Genomic DNA, 14,405 nt, shown 5'->3' with positions numbered 1-14,405 from the left:
ACAAAAATTAGCCAGGCGTCATGGTGGGTACCAGTAATCCCAGCAACTCGGGAGGCTGAGGCAGGAGAACTGCTCGAACCTGGGAGACAGAGGTTGCAATGAGCCGAGATCACGTTACTGCACTGTAGCCTGGGAGACAAAGCAAGACTCCGTCAAAAAATAAAAGAAAAAAGATTAATGAAGAAATGATTTTATGTCAGAGGGCAATAAAGGATTAAACGTTTGAAGAAGTATGTAAATATCAGATTTTATAGAAAGTAAATCATTAAAATTTTTGGAATTAGTTTGTAATAAGATGGTGACTGCTATTTTGGACAAGAATAATCAGGAAGCAGTGACAAGGAAACAAATACTAGACAGGCTAGAAAGAAACTATTACATTTATCCAAGGTGGATTAATCATTGATGACAGGGATGAAAAGAAAAGATGCAGCAGAATTACATAATATACATTGGCAGTAGTTGGTGAGTAATTATATGCAGGAATTAGAATAAGAGAAAATTTTTAAGATGAATGAAATTTTAATGGAAGTAGCATAATAAAACTATTAACAGAAAAATATAATATTCAGAGAACATTGTCCAGAAAACTAAAATAAAGGATCCAAGGAAAAAATAATGGCAACATAAAATTTAAAAAATTAAAAAAAATATTTATTAAGTGTGCAATAAGTACCAGCACTATTAAGTCCTTACATGGAATATTTCATTTAATCATTACAGCATGATTATCAGGTTATGTGATTGTCTACCTGTAATTTAAAAATAAGAAAATGATTATTTTACCCAACATGATGAGGAAGTGATGGACAGGATTTGAATCTCAATATATCCAACTTCAGAATCCGGTCTCTTGTTATAGATGATTACTAAAATGGTTTAGGCATAGTTTTAAAGAAAGTGGGTTGGCCCAGAGTTTTTCTAACATTGTATATAAAATAGAAAAATATAATTGATTTGTGTGATATCCAGCCTTAAGGAAAAATTTTGATACCTGTAAGTAATGACTACTCTCATAATGCTGCCTATCAACAATCTAAGATAGTATTGCAATGTGACTACATGTTTCAGTATCTATTATATTACATTTTCTTTTGGGCATAAGAATATTATTTTATTTTCTTTATCATGATTCAACCATTAAGCCAAATATACAACAAAAAAGAATTTTAAAATATTAATACTAGTACTTACCAGGACTTGATTTACAGTAGATTTATGTCTTCAATAATTGTGATTACTTAACTTTATTATTTACGTACTCAGTAGATCTAATTGACAAGGAACTATTAAAGTCTCAAATCCCATCATGTATTTTCTTTACACAATGGATTATTATTTTTTTAATTAGGAAGATAGTATTACTCCAATTAAATTTGTTTTCTCTAATAAAAGAGTTATAGTTAGTGTCAGTATAGTTAGAGTTACAGTCAGTGTAAAAGCTGTAACTACTCTTACAGCCTCTTTAGAATTGACAAAATATCAAACTTATATGTAAAGTTATATATTAATATGTAAAGCATATGTATCAAGCTTATCCATGTAAAGTTTGATATACTGACAATGCTACACAGAGAGACATACATACAACACACAGACACAACACACACATGCAAATGAACACACAAACGCACGCACAAACTAATAAGCAGAGAGAAAATAGGAGGACTGAATTGTTTAGTGCATGCTATGTTACAGACGCCATGCTAAGCATTTTTATTTAGATTATCTCATTTATTATTTTAAACAATTATCTGTATTGTCTGAAACCTGCCCAATATTACTCAGGTAATAAGCTTTGGAGCCAGATTTCAGCTTTCACTGTCTGACTTCAGAGTTCAAGTTCTTAACCACAATGTCATATGGCTCTGTACAATATGTTACACTGAGTCACTATAGTGCCTGCCATTTATTTTAATAAAGGATATCCTGTGTGGTGAGGCCAATTTTTTAAAAGGGAAACCTCTCAAATAAAATGCACAGCCTGTATCTCCTTACCACACAGACATACCTGTTCTCTAGAGATCTCTAAGTGTCTCTGTCCTCTCCTTCACTTCTGAGTTAACTCCTTTGTGAGACCTGGTTATAAAGCATGGTAGCTGATGTGTCCATAAAGGTACCAGAAATGTCTTCAGAACCTTTGTCTCCACTACCCCTTTAAGTTAAACGCAACAGCAACAAATTCTGATTTTTGTTTCCTAAAGTGAATTTCAATTTTCATAGTGCTTAACAATTATCTAAAGTCAAACCTGCTAAAAAGAAATGACCAAATAAGAAACACCATTTCGGGTTAAAAATAAATGAGTCATGGATTTTAAGCAATGAAGTAATTTTCTCTTGTGGCTCATAAAATGTCTCTCATGGCAATGCAGAAAAGAATTTTCAAAAATGTTTTGAGAGTAGCAACATTGTAGGATGAATGTACAGCCTTCTTAATCTTTTACTTGAAAGCTGGCACAATAATTTGGATTTATACATAATGAGAAAATTTTTTGAGAGGAAAAGCTGATAATGTCACTTTATAATAATAAATATATATCTCCTCCTGAAAGAGAGGGTATTTTGCGAGCTCACTCTGAGACTAAACAGACACTAGCACATTACTAGACACAGGGGGTTAATAAATGTCTCTTTCATCAACCAAACTGGATTTCATATTAATTGAAATGAGTTTCATGACTCCTCAATTTACATATTTAAGTATTTTCACTCATGTTGGTTGATGTTTATTGTAATTTCAGCAACTATATTTACAAAATGATTTTAGTTATCTGAATCTTAAATTCAAAATGTGAGGTGAGTGGAAAGTAGTGTAAATTGAGAGTTAACATACAATATCAGAGGATACTTATTTGCAGTTGAAATCGTGATCTTTTTTACAAAATTTAGTGAATGGAAATGTATAATTATTTATTCTCTAGGAAGCTCGACAGAATAGAACATACCACTAAATGATAGTCTGGAATATTATGATATGGGTGTTGATAAGCATCATCAACGGTTGATGCTTAGGAAAAAATAGCAGGAACATCGGAAACTGGAACCAATGTGACATGGCTATGATTTGAGTATCAGCGTTTTAATCTTTGGTTGTAATTAAGTAAAAAAAGAAAAATAGAATAAAATGCAGCTACCTTACTGCCTTGGAAAAGCTGTAAATCCTCAGACTGCGGAAAGAATCTTGTCCGATGTGGACAATTTACTTCATAAATAAATAAATAACATTATTATTTTAAGGTAAAACAGATTTTTATGCTAGGGAATGACATAGCGTCATCTTAGTAATTTTATGTTTAAATCTATGAAATAAAAAAATGTTGTCATCTGTCACTGAAATAGCAACCTACTTACTTCATAGTCTAAAGGCATTCATATTCATACTGTATCATCCTTTACATCTTAGTAATAACTAAGATCTATGTATATGGTGACATGGTTTTCCCTACCTACAGTTCCTTTCCCTACCTTGATAACCTCTTTTATGTGTTTCAGAACACGCTGACTTTATACTTTTATTCTAGTTGATATAAAAGACCAAAAGGTGTTCTAACATTCAACTTGCTCTGTGGGAGGTACAAAATTCTTTTATTTTCTATCCATTTGAGGAGTTTGACTCTATCCTAAGTCAGTAGAAGTGGAGAGTAAGGGACTGAGTAGGTGGGAATTGTAAGAGAATTACAGTCAGGGGCGCAGTGGTGAAAGATGTTGTATGTGAATGAAGAATACTATATGGTGTTAACTGCATTTCTATGCCATGACTGCTTATTTTTTTCAAATATCCTTCTCTCCACGTGTTTTAAGATACCTTTAAAATTTTTTTGAAATGTCTATATTTTCTGAATTTAGAATCCATAGAATCCTTGCTTGGTAATACTCCTCTAAAGTTTAGCTCTTTACAATTGTTATTTTGTGTCTTTTGTTCTGAGTAATGTTGGAATTATAAAACGACAGTATTATATGATCCAGTAGCAATATTCATTTATTACAGAATTATACATAGCAACATTTCATTTTCTTGTTTTTTTTATTTTTATTTTTTTTTGAGACAGAGTCTCACTCTGTTGCCCAGGCTGAAGGGCAGTGGTATAATCAGGGCTCACAGTAACCTCGACACCCTGGGCTCAAGTGGTCCTCCTGCCTCACCTCCCAGTTGCTTGTATTGGGAGCAATACAAGCTTTTTTTTTTTTTTTTTGGAGGTCTGGGTGCCTTTATTAGCAGAGCCGCTACTTGAGGGGGATGAAGCGGGACCAGTGAGTGGCCCCGATGCCCGGCCGGCCGTGCTTCACGGGCTTGTAGGTGATGGAGAACTCGCCCAGGTAGTGGCCGATCATCTCGGGCTTGATCTCCACCTGGTTGAAAGTCTTGCCGTTGTAGACGCCCACCATGCTGCCCACCATCTCGGGCAGGATGATCATGTCCCGCAGGTGCGTCTTCACCACTTCCGGCTTCTCCATGGGCGGCGCCTCCTTCTTGGCCTTGTGCAGGCGCTTGAGCAGCGAGTGCTGCTTCCACCGAAGGCCCCGGTTCAGCCGCCGCCGCTGGCGCGCACTGTACAGCTGCATCAGACTTGTCCGAAGCCTGACAGCCGGAGCGTTAGAGGGGCCGGGGGCCCTCCCGTGTGATCTTGTGCCTGCTCCAGCACGGGGCCCGAGGGTAGTTTACCTGCACTGTTGACTCAGTATAGTTTAAAAATCTGCCACCTGCACAGATATTTTTGAAAGCAAAAAAAAAAAAAATGGTTTTCTTTTTTCCCCTTTCTTGTAATAAATTCTGAGGCTTTCTCACTGCCTTTCTTTAGAAGAGAGTAGCTTGTCCTCACTGGTCTACACTGGTTGCCGAATTTACGTGTATTCCTAACCATTTTGTGTATGCTGCATTGAGACTTACGGCAAGAAGGCATTTTTTTGAAAAGGAAACAAACTCTCAAATCATGAAGCGATACGAAAGCTGCATATGCCTACAAAGCTCTGAATTCAGGTCCCAGTTGCTGTCACAAAGGAGCGGGTGGAACTCCCTCCCTACCCCCTTTTTTATATAATAAAAGTGCCTTAGCATGTGTTGCAGCGGTCACCACTGCAGTAAGCTGGTCTACAGATGTTTTCCACCGAGCATCACAATAAACAGTACCATGTGCTAAAAAAAAAAAAAAAAAGCTTGTATTGGGAGCAATATTGGGAGCACTGGTGTGCACTGTCACCTCTGGCTAATTTATTTCTATTTTTGTTGTAGAGACAGGGTTTTACCATGTGGCCCATGTTGGTCTCGAACTCCTAGGTTCAAGCAATCCACCCACCTCGGCCTTCCAAAGTGCTGGGATAACACACTTGAGCCACTACCCCCGGCCTCATTTTGCTTTAGTTTAAACTATATTTCTGGTTTTTAAAGTAATTTGTATTGATGGTATTTGCCCTCCACACTCCTCATTGCTTTTTCTATTTGCAATTTCCATAATTGTTCTTTTCTGTCTGTTATCTTCTTCAAAAGCTTCTATCCCAGCACCAGTATAAATATAAATATTTTTATACATTTTCTCTTCAATTCAAAACGGAGATCTTAAGATGTGAAACCTGATATCTATAAAAACACAAAGAAAGAAATGAAGGAGAGAGAAGGGAAGAAAAGAAAGGAATACAGAGCATAAAAACTGAGGGAGAAAGAGAAAAGGAAGAGATGGGTTATTAAATTAGAATAAGCTGACACGTAGTTTTATTATTTCTATACACGAGTCTATAAGATCAGTATCTTACACAAAAATAGGAAAGAGGCAATTTAGTCCACATTTAAAAAATTGATAATTTTTTCTATTTCAGTTATCCAGGAGGATTTTAAACAAATAACAATGTCAGGCTGCTTTTACCAAAACTCTATAACATATTTAAAATTTCTTAAATAAAGCAACTTTTTTTAATGGCATGAAAGATACGGAATTCTCACAGCAGAAAGAAAGAAGTAACTTTAGTACAGAGAACTTCCTCGATACATACACATAGTTCAGAGGACTCTTTGTGTACCTCTGCGTTTTTATGTCCAAAGTGACTAAGGGGAGTTTAAACTGGCTAACCCTTCATGTCCTTCCGCCAAATGATAGTATCAGCTCATCCTGTGTGGGTTTTGAACCAGCCCTACTTTTCTTCTCCTTGCTGATTTTCAAACTATTGAACACCTTCAGACCATTTTCTTCTACACTGGCAAGCTGTTGAAACCTGTAACTAGGAGAACGCAGTCTCTGTAGCATCCCCAGCCGCCGCTTCTCTACTCACTTGGGTGGGGAAATTAAAGGTCCTTGAATCTTTGGAACCAAAGTGGCTTTTGCTCCAACTTTTATCACCAGGACTTTCACCAGACAGCATTTCAGCAACAAACTCCCACTTCTTTTCTAGTCCAGCATAAAACTGAAAAATGAGAACACATGGACACAGAAAGGGGAGTACTAAACACTGGGGTCTATTGGGGGGGAAAAGGGGAGGGCCAGTGGGAGGGGGAGGTGGGGAGGGATAGCCTGGGGAGAAATGCCAAATGTGGGTGAAGGGGAGAAGAAAAGCAAAGCACACTGCCATGTGTGTACCTACGCAACTGTCTCGCATGCTCTGCTCATGTACCCCAAAACCTATAATCCAATAAAAAATTTAAAAAAAAAACAAAAAAAACAAAAAACAAACAAACAAACAAACAAACAAAAAAAAACTGTATTTCGACCTGTTTTAGCCGTTCTTACCCTCTACCATTTATTCCCGATGGAGGCATGATGATATTGTTCGAATTAGACAATTCTTGCTTTTCTTCTGCTCAGGACCCTTCAGCAGTTTTCCCATTTATTCAGAATTAAAGCCAAAATCCTTAGGTAGTTAGGTAGGACTCTACCACACACAATTTGACTTTTGAGACTCGTTGCTCACCCCATTAGTCCAAGCACACTAGAGCCCTCGATGTTGCTCAAATATGTCCTCATCTTTGGAATTTGCCGTGGCTGTTCCCTAGGCCAGGAACAGTCTTTTCCAGGCGTCTGCATGACTGATATTCTCAGCTCCCTGAAATATTTGATCAGATCAGTGATGGGCTTTCATTCAAGATATTCCATTCACATACTCCGTCCTTTAACTTCACAGAGTATTTTTCTTCTTCTTTCTTTCTTTTTTTTTTTTTTTTTTTTTTTTTTTTTTGTGACGGAGTTTCGCTCTTGTTACCCAGGCTGGAGTGCAATGGCGCGATCTCGGCTCACCACAACCTCCGCCTCCTGGGTTCAGGCAATTCTCCTGCCTCGGCCTCCTGAGTAGCTGGGATTACAGGCGCGCGCCACCATGCCCAGCTAATTTTTTGTATTTTCAGTAGAGACGGGGTTTCACCATGTTGACCAGGATGGCCTCGATCTCTTGACCTCGTGATCCACCCGCCTCGGCCTCCCAAAGTGCTGGGATTACAGGCCTGAGCCGCCGCGCCTGGCCCTATTTTTTATTTTTTATATTAATTGTTATTATAGCATACAAACAATATAATATTTATATTTATAATGTTCATGGTAGTTTACCTATTTCCTGTTCCTCTCTACCTTTTCCTGTCCTCTGCTCACTGCATACTACAACAGAAACTCCAAAAGGGCAGGGTTGTTTCTTCTACTTACTGATGAATCCGAAGCACCTTGAAAAGATCATGGACCACAATTACCAGTCAATAAATATTTAGTGAGTTTGTCAATGCAAGTATTTCCAGAGGTGTCATTATGTTAATGGGCATTTTATTTTTATGTTGGCCTTCTTTAGCTGTAATTAAAAGATTATTTATTTTATGGATTATTTTCTACTTTAATTTCTGATTATTTAAGACTATGTTGGCATGGAAATTTTTATGTCTGTGAATGTTTCCTGCATTTAGAATTGTTTCTATTGTTAAATAATTCTCCCATAGATACTTGCAATACTTTCCATAGTCTCACAAGTTTTTCTTGTTTTTAAATTTCTATTACAATCATCTTCCTATTCCGAATACATATTTCAGTCTATGATTTTATGCTTTTCAACATGATGAGTTATTTATCATAGCAAATAAAAATTATCATTTAAAGAAAAATGGAGTGACCAAGATAATTATTATTTTGCACAGCAAATCATGCCATCTGTTAGCAAAATATAGAATTGACAAGCTTTCATTCTAGTTTTATTCTGTGAAGACTTGAAAGGTAAAAGTTTACAAGTACAGATACTTTTTTTTTTTTGCATCTACCTATAAGGTAGAAGATGGTACATGGGATTGATATTTAGAAAATCTAAAGCTGCTTAGTGTTCATACATTCTTATTATGTAATATGAATAGGTCATAGCTCTGAAATGAATAGGTCATACATCCAAAACTTATTTTTTAATATCTCTTTTACCTCTAAAATTCAGTCATTCTATATTCGAGTTTCTTGATTTTTAGGGGAAAAAAACCATATAATATGTCTTCTGGTGTGTGCCACTGATTTTAGTGTTGACCCTGTTAACCCTTGGCTGCTTCTGCTTTCACGTCATTGCCTTCCTGTATTTGACACGTCTCCCCACTATGTGCATTCAACCAGCTACTTGGCCCTGTTTAATAATACGGAGAATACAATTTTGTGTAAAACAACTTCCTTGAATATTTTTCTTATTTTTCTAACATGTTATAAGTAAAACGCCAGGTTAAATATCACCCAGAAGTAATTATTATGGAAAGTTCTATTTCCTAGAATAGAAGCAAGTAGAAAAGAAAAGGACTACATATTATGTGCAATAATTATGGATGGAGTCAATGGGTAAGCCTGCCCAGATGTAGCTATAAACTTATCGTCATTACCATCATTATCATTGCCAGTGTTTTCTGATTTCTTACTACATTTTAGGCACCGTCTTTAGTACCCTAAACTTAATAATGTTAGTCTCCACAACTGTACTCCTGCGGAGTTAATATTTCAATCCATTACACAAAAGATAAACCTGTGAAGCCCATGTTCTTAATTACTGTACCCATTTTTATTTCATCTTATGAGCAGGAAATGCAAGTCACCTCAAGACAAGATAATTAACTCTATTAAAATCATCATGAAAGACCGAAGTAGACAATGTTAGATGATGCTATGGATATTCTGTGGCTCAATAGAACTCATGTCAGCAATGGCTTTCAGAAAATTTAATTTTCTATTTTAACCATCTTCACAAACTTTCTGAGAAATATTTAAAGAAAAATTTGAATAACAAGTTATAGTTGAATGTGGCCTGACCTTCTAGAAACAGAGGCATGGTCTGTATAATGGCAGTAAAATTAATGATAGAAATCTCAGCTTTGATACATTACCAGACTCCCTGGCTCTTCTAGGCTGGCCTTACCTAAGCTCAGTCTAGCCATCCATTCATAGCAAGTTGTGGCTAATACTCAGAAAAGCCCTGTGGATTTGGATCTATTTGGTCAGAACCACGCTGTGGTTTGGCTAGCTTGAAAGCAGAGAGTAGAAATGTGTCTTCCAGTATTTGTTGAGTGGATATTTGCCAACTCTGAAGCTGGTCCTTTGAATGGGATATAATCCTTTGTAGACGAAGCACCTTTCAGATTTCTTTGGTTAGGAATGAAAAAAAAAAAAGTCTCAAAATTGAAAACACACATTAAACTAGTTTTCTGTTATTCTCACGTTTCAAAAATCAGACTTAAAATTATCAAAGTTAAAGGAACAGTAATTTCACATTAAAATATAGATTAATATATGTATACTGATATAAGTTATTACTTTTTGCTAGGTTTCAGGAAGTTTGATAAATTCCAATTCCTCATGTGTATTGACTGTGGTATAGGTTTTCAAAGCTTGTTCTCTAAAATAAAAATGTTAAAAAAAATCTATCATGACCGTGGTAGCCAAGAAGCCTAAAAGTGTCTTGAATGCTTTCAAGAAGGAAACATAAAATTTTTCGTAGCCAGCATCCATAACCAGTTTTGGGGTAGCCTCAAGATTTTCAAGTGCACAGAGTCTTGACTCAAAGGATCAAGTTTCTAAACCTAATAAGGACCAAGGAAATCAAGATCCATGAATAAATTAATAAAGAAGACAAAGTCTGAAGAAATACAAAATTTAAAGGTGTAATTATTCCGCTGGTATCATTATTAGATGGGTTAAGAGCATGGGAAAAGTCAGGAGGCTAACCACATAAAAATATTTTCTAAATGGTACACATATGGCTACCAAAATAATAACAGTGCTAATGTTTGTTGCATTAGGATCCATCTCTCTTTCATTTTTAATTTTTGACAAGGTCTCTGAAGTGTAGTGGCACAATCACAGCTCACTGCACCCTCAGCATCCTGGGCTTCCACCTCCACCTCCCAAGTAGCGGGGACTACGGGCATGCACCACCATACCTGGCTAATCTTTACGTTTTTTGTAGACCCAGATCTGGTCATGTTGCCCAGATTGGTCTTGAACTCGTGGGCTCACATGATCTGCCCACCTGGGCCTCCCAAAGTGCTGGGTTTACAGACATAAGTCACTGCACTGGGCCTAGATCATCTCTTTTGAATTGTTTACCTTTTTTCCATACTTCCAGAGTTTTGTTTAATATGGTAAGTTTAACCATATAAGTGGAATAAAATTTAGCTGAAAGTTGTGATTTACAATAGCATCCAGAAATTATTGCTATTGAAAGTTAACTCTCTACAGTGTAATCATGAAACGCATAGTGATTGCCTGAATCACTTGTGTGATTTTTTAATATTCTTTGCCAATTAAGCAACCATTAAGCAATTGTTAAGTGTGAATTACATATTTGGCCTTGTTATAAGTTGTGTGAAATATTTAAAAGAAGGGTAATACGGTATGAAGTCTCCCTTTTCAAAGAACTAGCTGTACAAGAGTAAAAATAAAAGTCCTACACATGAAAAGCAGTAGATAACAAAACTGTGTAAGTTTCATGATACAAACAGTTTGATTACATGACACTATATTAATACATGTAAAATAGCAAGATAATAGTAAAATAGTTTGAGAAGAGGTATCAATATCAACTGGGACCACCAGAGATGAAAACATAGCAAGTAGTTAAAAAAAGGATGCTAGCTATAATAGTATGTGGGTGGGTGAGAGGCAGGCATGCAAGAATATCAGGAATCCTGGCACAGGAAGCAGCTGATTATGGTGAAGTGATGTTTATGTAAGAATTCTGTCTGCACTAGTGGAAGATATGTAGAAATAACTAATAAGGGGAGAGACCATTTATGGACTACAGCCAAGATAAGTTCTTGTAGTTTTCCAATAATTTGCAACTATGGATTTTGATCAGAGAAAGACATTCAACTCAGCAAAGAGCATACATCCTCACCTGGATTAGAGTTGGTTATAGTTAGTATCAGTGGGGTGTTGAGATTTCTAATAGTGGAAAGGTCTGTGTAAAGAAATTGTAAAGAATAACAACTTTAATGAAACTAAGTAATCCTTTGTAGATATCATTGAATTAACTAAGAAGACTCATACCGAATGCATGTATAAAATGGATGGATGACAAACGCAATGAATTCAGGAAGATCATCAGTTTTTTCTTAGACTCTCTTTTCAATATGATTGATCACTTCTTCCTGACCACAGCATTTGGGAGGCAAACACAGAAAGATTCTGAGAAGTTTTCTAGAAATTGGACAGTAAAATGAGAGAGTGGTGTCTTAGTACCAGGATTAGGAAAGCTTTTAAGATGAAGAAGCAGTGAAAGTATCAAATATTGCATAACAGATCAAGTAGGCTGAGTGAAGAAAAGGAGCCTTTGGATTTAGCAACTGGGAGATTAGTCTTGACAGTATCCAAATGGTTTCACTGAATTGGCAGGAGTTAGAGAATGAATGAGTATAAGAAATTAGAAAGAGAAAGAATAAGATACTCTTTCCATAATTGTTTTTTAGAGGAAAAATTAATTGTTATATCAGTATTTCAATATGGAGAGGAGGAATAAGAGAGAATATTGTTTGGTTTGCTTTGTTTAAGAATGCTGTGTCTTGAGCCTATTTCAAAACCTCTGGGAGACTAATAAATGTGAGAGACATCACCTTTTATGGTATCTCACATGGGAGAAGTGGAGAGAGTACGGGAGAGGGAAGGAATAATTCTTAGTTTCAGCCTCTCAAAGTCATGAGATCTTCCATTGTTACTGCCTTGCACTTTTCACTTCCTGCCACATACACACACATGCACGCACATTCACATCTAACAGTACTTTTACTGGCCTATTCCGCGTTGGGCACCAGAGCACTAGGCATAGCTAGACTAATCTGTTTTACCGTTGTTATTCTAGTTCATTTATTGCATAGCCTTCAAATAGGATTATTTTTTGTTTCAGTGCCAGACCAATATTCCCTAGGTCAATAGTTACATTGAATATCTAAACATTTAAGAAAAACATGTTTTAGTAAATAACTGAATACAAGTTTAAAAAAGATCTCAAGAAGGGAGGCCGAGGCGGATGGATCACGAGGTCAAGAGATCGAGACCATCCTGGTCAACATGGTGAAACCCCGTCTCTACTAAAAATACACAAAAAATTAGCTGGGCACAGTGGCTCGTGCCTGTAATCCCAGTTGCTCAGGAGGCTGAGGCAGGAGAATTGCCTGAACCCAGGAGGCGGAGGTTGCAGTGAGCCGAGATCGCGCCATTGCATCCCAGCCTGGGTAACAAGACCAAAACTCCGTCTCAAAAAAAAAAAAAAAAAGATCTCAAGAGATCTTTAGGCCATGCCTTCTTTCTTCGCTTTTTACACTAAAATACCTATACACAAACACACACCACACACACACATTCTGTTTCATAATGCTATTCTCACATCCTGTGGCTTTTATTACTACAAGTTACAAATCTTGTGAATTAAAACTTGGAAGCAAACTGGATGTATCACTTCAGAATCAAGATCCTTACACCAAGTCATATCTCTGATGGAAAATCACAGGGTGAGCTTCACATGCCTTTCAAGTCTCTGTTCTCTATAGAAAGCAGTACAATTGCTAAAATGTTCAGTGACTTCTCCCACCAGAGTGTTTAATGAGCTGGTACCTGTACAGCCCTTTGAGCAGTTCAAGCCAGCGTTCTTGATGTATAAAACAGACATACAGAAGTAAAGGGCAAGTGAGTGAAAAGCATAATAGTCTATGCGAGTACTAACTGGAAGGGATAGGAAAAAGATACAATAGAATAGCTTTAAAGAAAAAATAGAAATTGAAGACTTTATTGCAATTATCCTTATAAATGCCCAGAATAATGTCAGACTGCTTTGGAAAATTCATAATTTTTAAGGTTAGTATTCATATGATTTTGGGGGTATATCTTCTCAATGATAAATAGATTAAATAAAAAATTCTTTTATTGCGGAGATAAAGTCTTACTTAAATTATTTTAACTCCTTCCTTTCTTATTATGAACTTTGTTTTTACGTTTTTCTCATAGCCTGGGTCTTACATCCTCCAAATATCTTACTTATCCACCTCTCCAAAAAAAGCAGGGACACAGTCTGTTAAGTAAGCCTAACAGAATCTAGATATTATTAGTGTCTAATTTAATAGATATTCTATGCAGATATTAATTAGAAGGCAGCTCTTGAAGGTCAATAAACAAAGTGAATTTCCTAATTCATTACCATTTGACTTGTCATCCGCTTAGATAGAGGAGCTGGATAATTTAATTGGAATGCTGACGTTTTGTGACAAATATATAAAGTATCAGCAATAGTAAAAAAGCAAATTTTAGTCTTCTGAAAATGTCTCCGTCTATTTTTTTTAAGTATAGTGATTTATTGCACAGTCTTTGAAGCAAAAATGCCTAAATTCTCCTCCTGACTCTGCCGTTTCCTAGCTAGTTGCTTCACCATTCTGCCGTTTGGTTTTCTTATCTGTATAGCAGGGTTCAGCGGCACTGCTACAAAGGTCTGTAATGAACATTGAACATTAAAAAGACCCTAGAGCGATATCTGGCAAATAGTCAGCATGTTGAAAATGGCTGCGCTCATTATGTAAGAAGATATTCTAAGGATGAGAAGTGCGTGCATCCATGGCGACCCTCCCTATATTACAAAAATAGATAAAATGTATTTCAGATTATGGATTACAAAAAGAGGAAATACAAAATAAAAGCATTTAACATCGACACGTTTCCCTTTGTTCTCCTAACAACCTTGACAAAAGAGTGCTGACATTTTGGAGAAATTGACTTTTTGGTGAATATTCCGATTTCTTTGTTCTTGCTTTAGGCGTTTACTATGCCAACCAACATCTAAGTGAAACCATGCAAACTTTGCTGCCTGGAGTAAGACAAAAGGTGGTGTTGTGATTTGAGCCATAGAGGAGGATTTTTAAATTCTGCATTTCGTTCCATATATATCATTTACTTAGCCTGGAAAGAAACAAATTATAATCATAATTGAGTCAAGACATTTTT

The 14,405-nt window shown here is 36.3% G+C and overlaps 1 protein-coding gene and 1 pseudogene across 5 annotated transcripts in view; one reads left to right on the top strand and one right to left on the bottom strand.

Annotated features, from left to right (window-relative positions):
• EPHA3 (EPH receptor A3) overlaps positions 1-14,405 on the top strand; it is a 384,770-nt gene that overhangs the window by 207,176 nt on the left and 163,189 nt on the right. The window lies entirely within an intron of this gene.
• Positions 4,177-4,564, bottom strand: LOC108589403 (small ribosomal subunit protein uS19 pseudogene; annotated as a pseudogene). The gene has a single exon (XR_013530571.1). The product of XR_013530571.1 is annotated as a small ribosomal subunit protein uS19 pseudogene (transcript).

This window comes from Callithrix jacchus, chromosome 21 (genome assembly GCF_049354715.1).
Source record: "Callithrix jacchus isolate 240 chromosome 21, calJac240_pri, whole genome shotgun sequence".
NCBI lineage: Eukaryota > Metazoa > Chordata > Mammalia > Primates > Cebidae > Callithrix > Callithrix jacchus.
This window is presented reverse-complemented; position numbering and strand designations above follow the sequence as displayed.